Here is an 18,610-nt window from a genome sequence, read left to right as displayed (position 1 = left end):
TTGAGAGAAATATTGATTCAATTGAAAACTAGTATTTACAGAAAAGATTTTTCATACAAAAAGCTTATTTTCAAGTTCCTAGCTTCATGTTGATACAAAATGAGCTCATTTGAAAACAATGCAAAGAAAAAAAAACCTTGGGGGAAAAAAGAGATGTTTTTGTAAACCTTTAATCTATCATAAATACTCAAAAATATTTTGTTACTCCCAGTGTTCCTCTCCATGATGCTCCAGAATTTTAACATAAAGACAAGACCAAAAAGTACATGAACAAGTAATTAACCCAACTTGATGCCAGAACCATCAGAGATGCTTGTGCTGAATAAAATTTCCCAAGACAATTGCCAAAGGATTGCAACACACCAAACATGATTCTTGTAATATAAAACTGCATGAGTTAGAACATACTAAATGAAGATTGTTTTCCATGGAGGAAAAAGTAACCTTCTTGGGACACATTTGTGTTTCATTAAAACTGATGAAAACCCTCTAAACGCGACGTCACGTCGTAAGGCTGAATTCCTCATCATCCTTCGCCTGGCTCAGAATGGCATTTTTGCCAAAGGTCCCTCCCACTTGCACATGCAGCTAACACTGGCTAGGAGATCTCATGACCTAAATGGGTGGAAGCACCAGAACAAGTGCGCAAAGCAACGACTGCCCAGCAAAGGAAATAGACAGTAAATAAGAAAAGAACAGGTATTTAAAATGTGCGTTCTTTGTTCCTAATTTTACATGAATTACATAAGACTAACATTTGCTCTTGTAACACGAACACAGAATTAACCTAAATAATAGAGCAAACTACTAAACAATATGCAAATAACAGCAACTATCATTCATTAATTTAATCTCTTGAATTAGACTAGGATAATATTTATCTTTAATATGGATTGAGAGTTCATTAAATAAATTAATGGTGAAAACAACCCAAACACATCAAGAGTGCAATGAATAATAAGTACCTTTTTCTCTTCAGTGTTGGCTATGTACCAGGCACAAGGATAAATGGTTCACATGCACCCACCATACTTCAGTGAACCCCCTTTATCATAATATAAAAGGGCTTTCAGCAGATGTTTCAGACTGAAAGCCCACAGATGCATTTTGTCTATTCATTGTAACTTTTTTTTAAAGTTTGAGCCAACATTTTAAAATCTGGGAATGTCACATAAAAATTCAGATTTCTGGTTCTCTGGAAAACTTGGCAAATTTAGCAGAGAGAGCTCACATTCTCACATGGCAATGCTTGGCTGGCACTGAGGAACAGCTGCCCCCCTTGAGTCAGGGCCAGCAGGCTCTGAGCTGCTCCCAGTCCCTACTGTGGCTCTGACTCTGAGGTCAAAGGCCACTTGCCATAGTCACCATGGCATTGTACTGCTCACTTGCCATTTATCATGGTGTTTGCTGTCTTTCTCAGGGCAATATTTCTCTACACCTATGTCTCTATCAAAGACTGAACAAAAGTAAAGCCACACTGTCTTCACTAAGTCAAGGTACTGGTCTGGCCCTGAAGGCAGATGAGCTTGTTACCTCAACCCTACAGCATTTGGCCCCAGCTGCTGCTTCTCTCATTCATGCCTGTCTCTGCTAATGCGTTTGGTTGTTTGCACCATTAACTTGGTTAGTTAAGCCTAAATCAGTAGTAAAAAATAAAAAATAAAATGTTATCTTTCTTAACTCCTTCTGCATCAGCCATGTTGCCACCCCTAAAACATGCCCAGCAGGCTTCCCTTCCGAGCCCCTGCATTCACTGTTATCTCTTCCCCAGAATTTCCTGTCCCAGCTCCTCATGCTCAGACTTCAGCTGCTACCTTGTCCAACTCGCCATCCTTTTCTATTCTCACACCAACCCAACCACAATTATTTTTCCCACCTCATTGTGTTTATTTCCCTCCTAACCCTTATTGCAAGTGGAAATCCTCTTATTTTCTGTACTTATGTATTTATAGCCTGTCTCTGCAAAACAGAAACGAAATTATCTTCCCTGTACACAGCAGGCCCTGGATTTAACTAGTTTCATAATTTTCCCTAAGTTACTTAAGACTCTCAAAGAGATAAAACAGAAAAATAAGGCTGCATGCAGTGGCTCATGCCTATAATCCCAGCACCTTGGGAGACTGAGGCAGGACGATTGCTTGAGGCCAGGAGTTCGAAACTAGCCTGGACAATATAGTGAGCCCATCTCTACAAAAAATACAAAAATTAGCTAGGTGTGGTGGCACACGCTTGTAGTCCCAGCTGCTCAGGAGGCTGCAGCAGAAGGATCACCTGAGCCCAGGAGTTTAAGGATGCGGTGAGCTATGATCATGCCACCAAATTCCAGCCTGGGCCACAGGGAGAAACACATTGTTTCTTTTTTCTGGGGTACGGCAGGAATAGGTGATTTGGCTGGGAGCAAGGTGGCATAGTTGCCTAACAGCCAAGCTTGTCTAACAAAGGAAACCTCTGCCTTGAAACATACTGTTTCAAAGAAGGGGGAAAAAAAAAACAGAAAGATAGAAAAATAAGATTTTCCTATAATGCTGTTGGTGGGGAGGAGGCAGTAAGAAAGCAATCTATATGCTTTTCTTTTTCTGAAGTAAATAATGTAGTTACTTAATCCAGTAAATAATGTCAGGGGCCATATTATGATACTGTAATAGGTAAGTTTCCCTTTTAACATATGAGTAGAAGACCTAACTTTCTGAACTCTTAAATCATTAGAACTGCCCTGAAATCACTCTGCATGTACACTTCTTTTATTAAGCACCAACGTGCTCCATGACAGGAAATAATATGCCAGAGAAAATATCCCAAGAGCAGTAGGTAACAGCCAGCAAGTTGGGAAGACAGCTTTATACACACTCCCTCTAACCCACACTACAGCTCCCTGTCTACACTGTGCAGAGAAGCAGGTTCACAAAGACCACTCTCAAATTACTCACATCAACACTGTGTTTAAGGGGAGGTAGGGTAATCCCAAGTCTTCAATCCCTAATTCTAAAACCAGAGTTCTGTATACTATACTACACAGCCTCTAAGGTTCTATGGGCCATAGTAAATGCCAAACTTCTTAGAGAAAACAAATTGCCAGTCATTAGAACTTGGCATCTGGAGCTGACGTGTCCTCTATGACTAGAAAAATGTGACTCTCTGGAACACCGTTTGTAGCCAGCCAATGCCAACTCCTCAGACCATTCATGAGGCTACTGGCCCACACAGAGCTCTGGCCAGATGCCTTTGCAGATATCCTTTATTTGTGCATCACTGTGTGTAATCTAACCATTAAGAGCAGGGATTCCAGAGACAAATACAAGTTCTGCTGCTTTCTATGGGTGCTGTGTTGAACAAATTACTTAACTTCTATCAGTCTCAGTTTCCTCCTCTGTAAAATTCATTATTGTACCTATTTCAAAAGTCATTGTGAAAACTTAATGAGAAAACCCCAAGCACATAGCATGGCACGTAGTGAGTGCTTGGTAATGTTAGCCCTTGTATTAATGATGATATTGATAACTTTTGGTCAGACAGGCACTGTCCTAGATACCAGGGATACAACAGCAAACAAAATGATTCCTACCTTGCGGGAACTCAGAATCTTACAAGGGAGAAGATAAACAAACCGCCATCATGGTACTGTGTGCCATGTTTCAGAATGGGGCAGCGCAATATGAGCATGTCCAGAGGGGGTCCTAACCCAGTCGTGGGTGGTCAAGGAAAGCTACCTCAAGCAAATGCTTACTAATGCTGTGACCTGAAGGAGGAGAAAAAGTTGGCTCACCAGAGAAAAGGTAAGAAAATGTCCCAGGCAGAGGAGGAGGGCATGTGTAAAGGTCTCAAAATAGAAGAGAGGGCTGGTACCTGCAAGACCCTGTGGGTGATTCACTGCAGCCAAATGGCTTCAAGGCTCACCCAACACATCTAGGACAGGTAATGTATCTCCTGTTATCTCCACTGTCCTATGGCTGTACACACCAATGCCTCTGAAACAGACTTGAATTCATGACACAAAGTGAAGCCATGCTTGGCTGACACTCCCTACAAATAAATTCCGGCCACTGCAGTGATTACACATAGGAAGGGGCCACACTGACCTCGCTTTTGGGAAGTCAAAATTTTCCTTAGGAAGTTATCAATGAAGCTTTTAAAACCATCATCTACAATGTCTCCAAGTCTATTCTTATAGCTTTGATATGGCACACTATTAATCTGAGTTAGCCTCAGCCAGTGGTGGAAGTAGTGGAGTGTGAAGCATTCTGTGATGGGGGTTGGGGGAGGAAGCATAGGTCTCTAAAGGGGATGTGGGTGGAGGTCGGTCTAGGAACCCCAGTACTGGAGCTAGATTACTGGATCCAGAGGCTGATAAACACGTCTCTGCAGCGGGTGTGGATGGAGGTTGGTCCAGGAACCTCAGTAATAGTGATAGGTTACTGGATTTGGGGGCTGACAAGCACATCTCCTGCAAGTGGCATGGGGTGCAAGAAAGGGTGCAAAGGTAGGAAGTAGGGCAGTAAGCAAGTCAGAGGTTCTGTATCCATAAGCTATGCAAAACTATGTCCTAAATGTTCATCAAAGCAGGTAAATAAGGGAACTGGAAAAGGTAAATCCAGGAAGATGTGGCTGAAATCAAAGAAGCCACAAAACCACTGAGAAGAAAATTATTATCTTCTGTTTCAGAGGAAATAAAAAATTCCAAAGTGAGTTCCAGCTAGTTGGTTTTTGGTTTTTTAAAAATCTCTTTATTGTCCCTATTTGCAACTTCACAAAACCAAAACTCAAGGTACAAACTACTGATTTTGAATCATTTTCTGTAAACATTAAAGTAACATTTTCAAAAACATCATGAACATAGATAATTTTGTGGATGCTACAATGGACAGAGACACTGACACTTTTTCAAGAGGATATTGTACAGTTCTCACAATCCAATTAATTCCTGAAAAATCTGACAAGAAAATGACTTCCAAGAAACATGTGATATGCCTAAGTCAACATGTTGTCCAAAATGTTTAGTTTGCTTTCAAGAAATAATTCAATTAAGCAGATCATTCTGGTCATCCCCCCTACACCAAAGTAAGATGCTGATGCTTCCCAGTTGTGTGAAATGTTACCTGAAAGTTGGGAAACATGTTTAAAATAATTAGTACTTCCTTATGGAAACAAAACTATAAATATCATGGTGTCAGTTAAACTAAGGAATGCCAAGTTATGCAAAGTCACAAAATCTCTGAGAAGAAAATGATGATCTTTTGTCTCTGGGAAGAAAAAAAAAAGCCCTAGAGTGAATTCCAGCAAGCTGTTAAAAATCTTACTATTGTCCCTGTTTCCACCACCACAAAGCCAAAAGAAAGCTCAAAGAACAAACATCTGATTTTGAATCATTTTCTATGAACATGAAAACTCAGCTTAAGTATTTTAAAATTCTTGTTCTAACTCATAATTCTGGATGCTGTATGATTTTGCTATTTCAGGTAAGTCAGTTTTAATTTATAGACATCCTCATTTACCAAAAAAAAAAAAAAAAAAAAAAACTCTTCTCAATTCTAACAATCTCTGCTAAGTTTCTTTAGCTGTTCTCATAGAATAGCAATCCTATATGCCATAAGAAGAGACTTCGGCGGACTCCATCTAAAAATGTAACTATCTGAATATGTAATTGTTTTAAATTTCCATTATTAGATTTACTGTGCTCATTTTTTATAGGGGACTAATAATTGAAATGTAACTTCATTCCTATGGTAATATCAGATTTGATGAACAGCAAATATTTATATTAATAAAAGCTTGCCCAAAGAATATCAATTTTAAAATATATGAAGCAATTAATATTGTTGATGTAATAAAAAATGTGTATTTTTATATTTCATCTGCAAATATTATTTTTTCATCATGAAAAATCTAATGAAGATAGCATACTATAGATATATAACAACTCTAAAAGCTAAATAGTCATCTTAATTTTCTACTTTATATATAAATTTTATAAATAGGAATTAATGTTCCCTGATCCAAGACGTAAGTACTTCTTTTCCATATTAAAAATGTACCTAATAAATATAAAATTGTATGTTCCTGTTTTGGTTTCAGTTTCTATGGGGCTTTGGGGGGCAGAGGTAGGAAGGGAAGGTAATATTTACAAAAGCTAGAATTACAAATTTTTTTAATTAGAAGAAAGTCTGTAAGCTATTGAAAAAATTTTCAGAGATTTACACTGAATCATTTATGTAATTTCACTTTCTTGAAATAAACTGCTAAAGTTAGAATAAAATAAACAAGTAAAATCTAATAAAATTCTACAAGTAGTTTCATCCACAATAATTTCCATTCATATTCTTCAATGCTCAAATCATAATAGATTTCTCTCATCTCCAACAAATTCCAGATTAGTATACCATGTGGAAAGAGAACATATCTACCAATGTTCACTAAACTTTAAGTTTTGCAGGTTTGCAGCAATTACAGGATAATATCTTACAGATGAAGGAAACCTTTGCCAAACCAGCAGTATTCTCCTAATATGCTTATTTCACCAAATTCTTCACTCCAGACATAAAGTTAAAAATCCACAGGTAAGTATTCAGCATCTCAGTTCACCCCAAGACAAGTCTAATTTTACTAAAAATATTTACTCTTAGACCAGGAAAAGAACACTAAACTCTCTAACTCGACATTTATTCTCTAAACTAATCAAACTTCATCATTCAAAATGGCTACCAGCTGGGAGCCATCTGCAGCCTGTTTCTCTAAAAGACCAACTGAGTTCTATTTTCCTTATATTAATAGAGAAATAAGGTCTGTCCCTCACGGAGGAGGCTGTTTAAAGTTATTTCACGGACTAATAATGGACTGGTAGTCAATTTGCTGCGTTTCACCATGAAGGGAGCTAAGTGAGAAAAAAGCCAACTAAGTAGAGATGGGAAAGTAGTGAACTTCTCACGTGAGGGGGCGTCTAAAAGCTGAGGATGTTTATTTTGCTGAGACATTAGAGGGTTCTCCTAGATTTCATTGTAGTCCAAGAAAGGCTTCCTAATGATTCTGTTATTCATCATTATCAGAACAATTCCTCATGTGCCCCTAGTATTTACATACATTTTCCATTTATTCCTCACAATAATTTGTACAGAGACAGAAATTTACTGTATAGCTGTGAAAGTTACGATTCAAAGACGTTAAGTGGTGGCAAAGTCCAGCTAGAATCTAGGTCATGTGAGTTCTTGTCAGAGAGGCTCTTTCTGCCTTACGTGGCTTATGAAGGAAGCAGAAGGCACCACATACTTAAGGGGAGGTCACTCTGAAAGCTGCACCTCTCAGAACTCAGCCACGAATGCTGAAGTAACTGAGCAGCAGCAGAGAGGCTACTCTCAAATACTCCCTGCCTTATTAATGAGGAAATAACCCAGAGATGTCCCCTAAATGGTTCCCAAACTAGGTTAGGGTCCCCACCCCCAGCCTAAACACATATGGAAAATATGGGAAGCATTTTGGTTGTTACAGTGATTAGGAGGTTTTAATGGAATGGCATCAAGTGGCCAGGGCTGTAGTTGCTAAACTCTAAACAGAGGACAGGACAAATCCACTCCAAATGTCAATACAGATAGTCCGCGCTTTACAAAGTTCCAATATGCATGAACTTCAGTTGCCACAGCTTGGTTGAAAAAACACCAGTCCCTCAAGAACACACGTTTACATATCCATTACTGTGATATGCAAAGTGTGAGTTGTTGCATCAAATAGAAATTTCACTGCCAGCTCATCAGTCCATAAAACAATACATAAATAACAAGTCTCATCTAGATAAGGGACCAATCACATTCTCTTTTGAAGACTGTTGGCAACTGCTCACGACCCATCTGTTATCGGTTCCGCACAGACAGCAAAGCAAGTAGTCAATATGACTCCTTGTTTTCCAGTCATAAAACTACATGGCATTTTACAAAAATGGGCAAACCAAAAGGGGAAACTGACCAACAAAGGCGAAACTATAGCAAGGAAACAAACAGTGACAATGCTGGAGATGAAATCTGAATCAGAAGTCAATGAGAACAGGAGAAGGAGCTGACTTTGGGAATGCTGACATCGCTGATTATTTGAGAGAGTCCAGATGCTCAGCCAGAGGAACGCAGTGGACACACATTTATTGATATGAGTAAGGAAGGGGCTGTGACAAAAAAAGATGGAGGAAGTGATGCCGGTGAAAAACTTCACATTAAAGAAGTTCTAGAAGATATTTCACAACTTCGAAAGAACACAGGATGAAACACTGGAAGCTGATCCACACTCCTGAGTATGACAATTCCCCAAGGCTTAGAAAAGATACTCTCTCCTTATTGTAAATTGTACAACAAAAAGAAAGTTAGCACTGTTCAAACTATTCTTGACAAGTTTTTGCAAAGAAATAATACATGTTAATTCTCAATGTTTCCAACATTTAAATCGTGTACTGAATATTAGTTTTACTTTTCAGTTTCCTATATATTTATGACAGACAATAAAAGAGACTTAATATTTTGATAAAAAATTTTAAAGGTTGCAGATCACTAAATTTTCCCATTGATTGATGAGAATGTCTTGCACAGTTTCAACTTGCATAGTCATTCTGATGTCCCTATAGGTTATGCAAAGTGAAGACTACCTTTCATGCTTCACTAAAAATTAGCTTCAAACTGGTCCACACTACAGGCAGGCTTAGCTAATTTATCTCAAAAGTTTAGAGAACTCCTACTTATCAATGAAAACCTAGTTCAAATGTGCCTTCCACTAAGAAAACTCCTCCAAAACTATCTGAATCAGAGGTCACCCATGTCTGTCTGTCTCTCTCGTTCTCACACTCACTTTGTTATGGCAGCACTATAGTGCTTATTTCTTAGTTTCTTTTAATAATATCACTAACCAGTTGGACTCCTGGTGGCCAACTTTTTAAACCCTTAGAATCTAGCACATAGGATCTCATTAAGTATCATTAGAGTAAATTTAATGATACAGTGATGAAGGAGATAACATGAAGAGAACAGAAGAGGTAACAATTATATAAGGCTTTCCAATTAAATGGCACATGGTCTATCATAGAGCATAGATGTGAAGTCAGAGCTCCATCTTCAAAGTCTCTTTTAACTCTTTCAATAAATGGTATTTCTGCTTACCAGAATAAGTGAAACTAAGTGAATACAAAATGAATATTCATTAGATGAAAGTAAGTCCTAACTCACTGACAGGATTAATTCTCCCAGAAAATATGTGCATGATAATGAGAAAGAAACTCTCCAAGTAAAATGCATGCAGTGGTGGGGTGAGTGCAGTGAGTCAGTGGCAAACTGGGCCAAGTGTGAGCTGTGGAAAACGGGATGCCTCCGTTCTGTTGTTTCCATTTCAACCTTCTGCTGACACAGGCTCAGAGTGGCCACATCCGCCCATTTTAAAAGAACAGCCAGAAATCTAGAGTTTTGTGTTAACAATTTCCTGATTTCTAAATGTTGGCACCTATTTCCATTATACAAAAACCACTTTGTGAGCCAAAGCAAGCACGGGTCCCACTTTTTGACCTCTGCTCCAAACCAAAGAGAATTTTCATGGGATGTGGGTGGGTTACTTATGACAGCCTATAATGTTAGTGAAGAATAGGTCTTGAGGGTCCCCTGGGACATAAAGGTATGTGATTCTAAAGGCTACCTCATTCTCCAAAGAATAACTGAGTAACTCCTCAGAAATATTAACCAGATCTTTTATCAGATCTCATGGGCAGGTATAAAGAGATTTATGAAACTTGAACTATCAGAGTATAACTTGTATGTAACTTGAATACAACAGTATATGACTGGAACAACATAATTCCTGGAGATCTACTGTACAGCACAATGCCTGGAGATAACCACATTGTACTGTATATTTAATTTGCTAAGGGGGTAGATTAATACATGAAGTATTTTTGTGAGAAAAAAACAAATTAATAAAGAGGACAGGAGGAAACTTTTGGAGAGGGCAGATAGCTTGTGGCGATGGTCTCATGGATATAAACTTATTTCCAAACTCATCAAGTTGTATACATTAAATATGTACAGCTTATGTCAATTATCCTCAATAGTCTTTTTAAAAAATAAAACTAAACAAACAACTTGGGAGAGAAACTAAAAAATCAAGATACCAAACCTTAAATGCAATTTTCTATTCTCTAATTTTTCATAAGCCTAGTTACTCCAGTTACCATAGATTCATATACCTTTTTTAGGGAATATATTCTAAGTACCCAACTCAGTTCATCTTCTTAAAGCAAATGACACTCCTTAGCTTAGTAAGTCCTGATGGCATCTATGCTGATGAGTAATAAGAGATCAGTACAATAACTGAGACCTAAAATGGCAATACCGAGACATCAAAAAGAGATAAACTTTTATGTGGGCTCCACTGGGTGATCAGGCAAGGAGGTAAGAACTAAGTTTGAGAAAGGTGCTTCCAGAGGAAGAGTAAATACTGAAAGAAGGTATGTACTGCTGTAACAATTCCAAATGCCAGTGAATGAACACAACAAAAGTTCATTTCTCTCCCATGTTAAATGGCCTACATGGGTCAACAAGAGGCTCAGCTCCACAAAGTCACTCAGGGACTCAAGCTAATGGAGGTCCTTCCAATTTATAGCTGCCCATCTGGAATCCATGGTCCCTTTAGTCTCCCCATGGGAGAAAAACAGTAATAATGCTGCACGGATTTTTTTTTTTTTTTTTGAGACAGAGTCTTGCTCAAGACTCCCAGATGGAGTGCAATGGCATGATCTTGGCTCACTGCAACATCCGCCTCCCAGGTTGAAGTGATTCTCCTGCCTCCGCCTCCTGAGTACCTGGGACTACAAGTGCCTGCCACCGCACCTGGCTAATTTTTGTACTTTTAGTAAAGATGAGGTTTCACCATATTGGCCAGGCTGTTCTCAAACTCCTGACCTTGTGATCTGCCCACCTCAGCCTCCCAAAGTGCTAGGATTACATGCATAAGCCACTGCGCCTGGCCAGAATCCTGCACAGATCTTTTACTGCCATGACCTGTAAGTAAAATACATCTCCTTCACAACCCACTGTCCATCACGAGACACATGCCCATGGCAACTCAAAGGGTGATGGGAAATGCAGAAAGCAATTAGAATATTTGGTGGGCATGACTGCCTTTGCCAGAAAGGTGTAGGGGTGTGGGGAGGGAATAAGGAAGCAGGTGTATGTATGAATGTATTTTATTAATATTCCATTGCATAATAGCCCTTACCTAACTCCCACCTTTTAATGCTGTATCATATTCCTTAAAGAAGAAGAAAAAGTAAAAAACATGTTTATGGTGAAACATACACTCTACATAAAAAGGTCAGAACAATTTTGATTACTTCTTACCCCATACAGGTCCTTTCCCTGAACTATATCAAATTTATAATGCCATCAAGTTGAATTACTGGTCCAAAGCACCTAATGAGCTCTAAAACTGAAAAGTGTCATATGCTTCAACCTTATCCATCTAAACAATTTTGATGAAGTCAGATCAAATGGGAAAAGAGAGAGTTAGCTGGTAAATGAGGAAAGTGTCAGTACTCAGCTTACATCACCAGGGATTGTTCCACTAACTCTTGTCCTCAGCACCTTGTGAACCAGTGGACTGAATGTCTGCTCTGCTTTGATTTTTCAAAACTGGCCAAATCTATACTATGACCTTTCAAACTAACAAATTTACAGAAGGGGTTTGAAAACACTGAAGAATTCAAGAACACTATCTCTTGCTTTTTTCCTTTAAACTACATATTGATCCTTTCAGAATCCAGACTCAGAAATGTAACCTCTGAAGCAAGTCTCAACACCTTGCTATTCCACTGGCTCCCTGGACATGTTTAAACTGCACTCAAACTTCTGTGCACAAGTGGACATTTAAGTTGTCTATGCAGAATCCTGGAATCGACCTGACTATCTCAAGAGGGACGCCACTCCCATTCCCACAGGTTGATTTAAGAATAGGCATGTGATCCAATCTGGGACACAGACAAGGAAAAAGAAGTCTGATGGAAGCTTTTTGAAAATGAAGCTTTGTGGCTTTATAAGAGAATTACTGAGTCAGTTCTCTCTTTCCTTTATTAGATGTAAACAAAGGCACAGGTAACCCCTGGTGCTATAGGCTCCACCCATAACACATGAGGAGTACCAACGATCAATGTGAAAGGTAGACAGAGTCAGAAAACATCTGGATCCTGGATCCTAGCTCCTCAATGATATCACAAAAAGGTTCTTGATCACTGACATCAAGAAGCTGTTTTTCTTTCTTCATACATGTGTTTTTTAAAAATTATAATTTAAGTTCTGGGATACATGTGTAGAATGTGCAGGTTTGTTACACAGATATACATATGCCAAGGTGGTTTGCTGCACCCATCAACCCGTCCTCTACATTAGGTATTTCCCGTAATGTTATCCCTCCCCTTGCTCCCCACCCTGCCGACAGGCCTTGGTGTGTGAGATTCCCTTCCCTGTGCCCAGATGTTCTCATTATTCAATTCCCACTTACGAGTAAGAACATGCGGCATTTGGTTTTCTCTTCCTGTGTTACTGTGCTAAGAATGATGGTTTCCAGCTTCATCCATGCCCCTGCAAAGGACATGAACTCATTCTTATTTATGGCTGCACAGTATTTTTTGAGATGAAGTCTCACTCCGTTGCCCAAGCTGGAGTGCAGTCATGCAATCTCAGCTCGCTGCAACCGCCACCTCCCAAATTCAAGTGACTCTCCTGCCTCAGCCTCCCTAGTAGCTGGGAGTACAGGTACCTGCAACCCATGCCTGGCTAATTTTTACATTTGTAGTAGAGATAGGATTTCGCTATGTTGGCTAGGATGGTCTTGAAATCCTGACCTGTTGATCCACCCACCTCAGCCTCCCAAAGTGCTGGGATTACAGGGGTGAGCCACCATGTCTGGCCCATATCTTCTTTATCCATTCTGTCACAGATGGACATTTAGGTTGTTTCCAAATCTTTGCTATTGTGAATAGTGCTGCAATAAACATGCGAATACATGTGTCTTTACAGTAGAATAATTTATACTCCTTTGGTTATATACCCAGTAATGGGATTGCTGGGTTAAATGGTATTTTAGTTCTAGATCCTTGAGAAATGGCCACACTGTCTTCCACTATGACTGAACTAATTTACACTCCCACCAACAGTGAAAAGCATTTGAGTTTCTCCACATCCTCTCCAGCATCTGTTGTTTCCTGACTTTTTAATGATCACCATTCTAACTGGTGTGAAATGTTATTTCATTCTGGTTTTGATTTCCATTTCTCTAATGACCAGTGATGATGAGCATTTTTTCATATGTTTGTTGCCCACATTAATGTATTCTTTTGAAAAGTATCTGTTCATATCCTTAGCCCACTTTTTGATGGGATTGTTTTTTTCTTGCAAATTTGTTTGAGTTCCTTGTAGAGTCTGGATATTAGCCCTTTGTCAGATGGATAGATTGCAAACATTTTCTCCCATTATGCGGGTTGCCTGTTGACTCTGACGACAGTTTCTTTTGCTGTGCAAAAGCTCTTTAGTTTAATTAGATCTCATTTGTCAATTTTGGCTTTTGTTGCCATTGTTTTTCATGTTTCAGTCATGAAGTCTTGGCCTTGCCTATGCCTGAATGCTATTGCCTAGGTTTTCTTCTAGGGTTTTTATGGTTTTAGCTCTTATGTTTAAATCTTTAATCCATCTTGAGTTAACTTTTGTATACAGTGTAAGGAAGGGACATAGTTTATATATATATATATATATATATATATATATATATATATATATATATGTGTGTGTGTGTGTGTGTGTGTACACACACACACACATACACACTCACATATATGTATATATTTGCACTTCAGGTTCTGGAGTACATGTGCATTGTTGCATAGGTACATACATGGCAATGTGGTTTGCTGCCTCCATCCCCGTGACCTATATCTGGCATTTCTCTCCATGTTATCCCTTCCCAACCTCCCTACCCACCTCTGTCCATCCCCTATTCCCCGACAACAGACCCCAGTGTGTGATGCTCCCATGCCTGTGTCCATGTGTTCTCATTGTTCAACATCCGCCTATGAGTGAGAACATAGGTGTCTGATTTTCTGTTCTTGTGTCAGTTTGCTGAGAATGATGGTTTCCAGATTCATCCATGTCCCTACAAAGGACATGAACTCATTGTTTTTTCTGGCTGCATAGTATTCTATGGTGTCTATGTGCCACATTTTCTTTGTCCAGTCTATCATTGATGGTCATTTGGGTTGATTCCAGGTCTTTGCTATTGTAAACAGTGCCACAGTGAACATATGTCTGCATGTGATTTTATAACAGAACTATTTATACTCCTTTGGATATGTACCCAGTAATGGGATTGCTGGGTCAAATGGAATTTCTATTTCTAGTTCCTTGAGGAATTGTCACACTGTTTTCCACAATGGTTGAATTAATTTACACTACCACCAACAGTGTAAAGGTTTTCCTTTTTCTCCACATGCTCTGTAGCATCTGTTGTCTCCAGGTTTTTTCATGATCACCATTCTAACTGGCGTGAGATGGTATCTCAATGTGGTTTTCATTTGCATTTCTCTAATGACCAGTGGTGATGAGCTTTTTTTCCTATGTTTGTTAGCTGCATAAATGTCTTCTTTTGAAAAGTGTCTGTTCATGTCTTTTGCCCACTTTTGAATGGATTTGTTTGTTTTTTTCTTGTAAATCTGTTTTAGTTCTTTGTAAATTCTGGATATTAGCCCTTTGTCAGATAGGGAGATTATAAAAATTTTTCCCATTCTGTTGATTGCCAATTCACTCTAATGATTTGTTTCTTTTGCTGTACAGAAGCTCCGGAGTTTCGTTAGGTCTCATTTGTCTATTTTGGCTTTTGTTGCCAATGCTTTTGGTGTTTCAATCATGAAGTCCTTGCCTATGCCTATGTCCTGAATGGTTCTGCCCAGGTTTTCTTCTACAGTTTTTAAGGTGCTAGGTCTTATGTTTAAGTCTTTAATCCATCTAGAGTTAATGTTAGTGTAAGGTGTCAGGAAGGGGTCCAATTTCTGCTTTCTACACATGGCTACCCACTTTTCCCACACCATTTATTAAACAAGGAATCTCTTCCCCATTGCTTTTGTCAGGTTTGTCAAAGATCAGATGGTTGTAGATGTGTGGCATTGCCTCTGAGGCCTCGAGTCTGTTCCACTGGATTATATCCCTGTTTTGGTACCTGTACCATGTTGTTTTGATTACTGTAGCCTTGTAGTATAGTTTGAAGTTGGGTAAAGTGATGCCTCCAGCTTTGTTCCTTTTGCTTAGAATTGTCTTGACTATGTGGGCTCTCTTTTGGTTCCAAATGAAGTTTAAGGTGGTTTTTACCAGTTCTGTGACAAGGGTCATAGGTAGTTTGACAGGAATAATGTTGAATCTATAAATTACTTTGGGCAGTATGGCTATTTTCACAATATTGATTTTTCCCAACCACGAGCATGGAATGTTTCTCCATCTGTTTGTGTCCTCTCTTATTTCCTTGAGCAGTGGTTTGTAGTTCTCCTTGAAGAGGTCCTATACATCCTTTGTTGGTTGTATTCCTAGATATATTGTTCTCTTTGTAGCAATTGTGAATGGCAGTTCATTCTTGATTTGGCTCTCTTTAAGTCTGTTATTGGTGTATATGTTTGTGATTTCTGCACATAGATTTTGTATCCTGAGACTTTGCTGAAGTTGCTTATCAGTTTCAGGAGATTTTGGGCTGAGATGATGGGGTCTTCTAAATATACAATCATGTCATCTGCAAATAGAGACAATTTGACTTCCTCCTTTTCTAACCAAATACTTTTCATTTCTTTTTCTTGCCTGATTGCTCTGGCTAGAAATTCCAATAGTATATTGAATAGGAGTGGTGAGAGAGGGCATCCTCGTCTAGTGCCAGATTTCAAAGGGAATGCTTCCAGTTTTTGTAGATTCAGTATGATATTGGCTGTGGGTTTGTCATAAATAGCTTTTACTGTTTTGAGATACATTCCATTGATAACTAATTTATTGAGAGTTTTTAGCATAAAGGGCTGTTGAATTTTGTTGGAGGCCTTCTCTGCATCTATTGAGATAATCATGTGGTTTTTGTCTTTGGTTCTGTACGTGGTGGATTACGTTTGTAGACTTTCATTTGTTGAACCAGCCTTGCATCTGTGGGATGAAGCCTACCTGATCGTGATAGATAAGCTTTTTGATGTGCTGTGGCAATCGGTTTGTCAGTAATTCATTGAAGATTTTTGCATCTATGTTCATCATGGATACTCAGCTAAAGTTTTCTTTTTTTGTTGAGTCTCTGCCAGATTTTGGTATCAGGATGATGTTGGTCTCATAAAATGATTTGGGAAGGATTCCCTCTTTTTGGATTGTTTGGATCAGTCTCAGAAGGAGTGGTACCAGCTCCTTTTTATATATCTTGTAAAATTCAGCTGTGAACCCAACTGGACCTGGGCTTTTTTTGGTTGGTAGGCTATTAATTGCTGCCTCAACTTCAGACCTTGTTATTGGTCTACTCAGGGTTTCAACTTCTTCCTGGTTTAGGCTTGGGAGGGTGCAAGTGTCTAGGAATTTATCCATTTCTTCCAGGTTTACCGGTTTATGTGCGTAGAGTTGTTTGTAGTAATCGCTGATGGTAGTTTGTATGTCTGCAGAATTGGTGGTGATATCCCCTTTATTGTTTTTTTATTGCATCTACTTGATTCTTCTCTCTTTTCTGTTAATTTGACTAGTGGTCTATTTTGTTGATCTTTTTTTTTTTTTTAAAAAAAAACAGCTCCTGGATTTATTGATTTTTTGGAAGGTTTTTTGTTTCTCTACCTCCTTCATTTCTGCTCTGATCTTGGTCATTCATTGTCTTCTGCCAGCTTTTGAGTTTTTTTGAACTTACTCCTCTAGCTCTTTCAATTTTGATGATAGGGTGTTTATGTTAGATCTTTCCTTGATTCTCATTATGTGAATTTATTGCTATAAATTTCCCTCTAGACACTACTTTGAAGTTGTCTCAGAGATTCTGGTACATTGTATATTAATTCTCACCTGTTTCAAAGAACATCTTTATTTCTGCCTTCATTTCATTGTTTATCCAGTCAACGTTGAGGAGCCAGTTTTTTAGTTTCCATGAAGTTGTGCAGTTCTGAGTTATTTTCTTAATCCTGAGTTCTAATTTGATTGCACTGTGGTCTGAGCGACTGTTTGTTATGATTTCCGTTCTTTTGCATTTGCTGAGGAGTGATTTACTTCCATTTATGTGGTCAATTTTAGAGTAAGTGTGATGTGGTGCTGAGAAGAATGTACATTCTGTGGATTTGGGGTGGAGAGTTCTGTAGATGTATATTAGGCTTGCTTGGTTCAGATCTGAGTTCAAGTTCTGGATATCCTTGTTAATTTTCTGTCTTGTTGATCTGCCTAATATTGACAGTGGAGTGTAAAAGTCTCCCACTATTATTGTGTGGGAGTCTAAGTCTCTTTGTAAATCATTAAGAACTTGCTTTATGTATCTGGGTGCTCCTGTATTGGGTGCGCATATATTTAGGATCCTTAGCTTTTCTTGTTGCATTGATCCTTTTACCATTATGTAATGCCCTTCTTTGTCTCTTTTGATCTTTGTTTGTTTAAAGTCTATTTATCAGAGACTAGGATTGCAACTTCTGCTTTTCTTTTGCTCTCCATTTGCTTGGTAAATCTTCCGCCATCCCTTTATTTTGATCATATGTGTGTCCTTGCCTGTAAGATGGGTTTCCTGGATACAGCACAGCAATGAGTTTTGACTTTTTATCCAATTTGCCAGTCTGTGTCTTTTAATTGGCGCATTTAGCCCATTTACATTTAAGATTAATATTGTTATGTGTGAATTTAATCCTGCCATTTTGATGCTAGCTGGTTGATTTGGCCATTAGTTGATGCTCTTTCTTTATTGTGTTGATGCTTTTTACCATTTGGGACATTTTTGGAGTGGCTGGTATTGGTTGTTCCTTTCTATCTTTAGTTCTTCTTTCAGGAGCTCTTGTGTAAGGCAGGCCTGGTGGTGACAAAATCTCTCAGCAATTGCTTATTCCTAAAGGATTTTATTTTTCCTTCGCTTATGAAGCTTAGTTTGGCTGTATATAAAATTCGAGGTTGAAAGTTCTTTTCTTTAAGGATGTTGAACTATTGGCCCCCACTCTCTTCTGGCTTACTGTAGGGTTTCTGCTGAAAGATCTGCTGTGAGTCTGATGGGCTTCCCCTTGTGGGTAACCCGACCTTTTTCTCTCACTGCCCTTAGTATTTTCTTCCTTCATTTCAACACTGGTGAATCTGACAATTATGTGCCTTGGGGTTGCTCTTCTTGAGGAATATCTTTGTGGTGTTCTCTGTATTTCCTGGACTTGAATATTGGCCTGCCTTGCTAGGTTGGGGAAGTTCTCCTGGATAATATCCTGAAGAGTGTTTTCCAGCTTGGATTCATTCTCCCTGTCACATTCAGGTACACCTATCAAACGTAGATTAGGTCTTTTCACATAATCCCGTATTTCTTGGAGGCTTTGTTCATTTCTTTTCACTCTTTTTTCTCTAATCTTGGCTTCTCGTTTTATTTCATTGAGTTGATCTTCAATCTCTGA

At 38.7% G+C, this 18,610-nt stretch overlaps 1 protein-coding gene across 3 annotated transcripts in view; it reads right to left on the bottom strand.

Annotated features, from left to right (window-relative positions):
* Window positions 1–18,610, bottom strand: part of BICC1 (BicC family RNA binding protein 1) — a 313,489-nt gene that overhangs the window by 132,083 nt on the left and 162,796 nt on the right. The window lies entirely within an intron of this gene.

This window comes from Saimiri boliviensis, chromosome 12, assembly GCF_048565385.1.
Source record: "Saimiri boliviensis isolate mSaiBol1 chromosome 12, mSaiBol1.pri, whole genome shotgun sequence".
In the NCBI taxonomy this organism is placed as follows: domain Eukaryota; kingdom Metazoa; phylum Chordata; class Mammalia; order Primates; family Cebidae; genus Saimiri; species Saimiri boliviensis.
The sequence above is the reverse complement of the archived record's forward strand: the minus strand, read 5'-3'. Positions and strand labels throughout refer to the sequence as shown.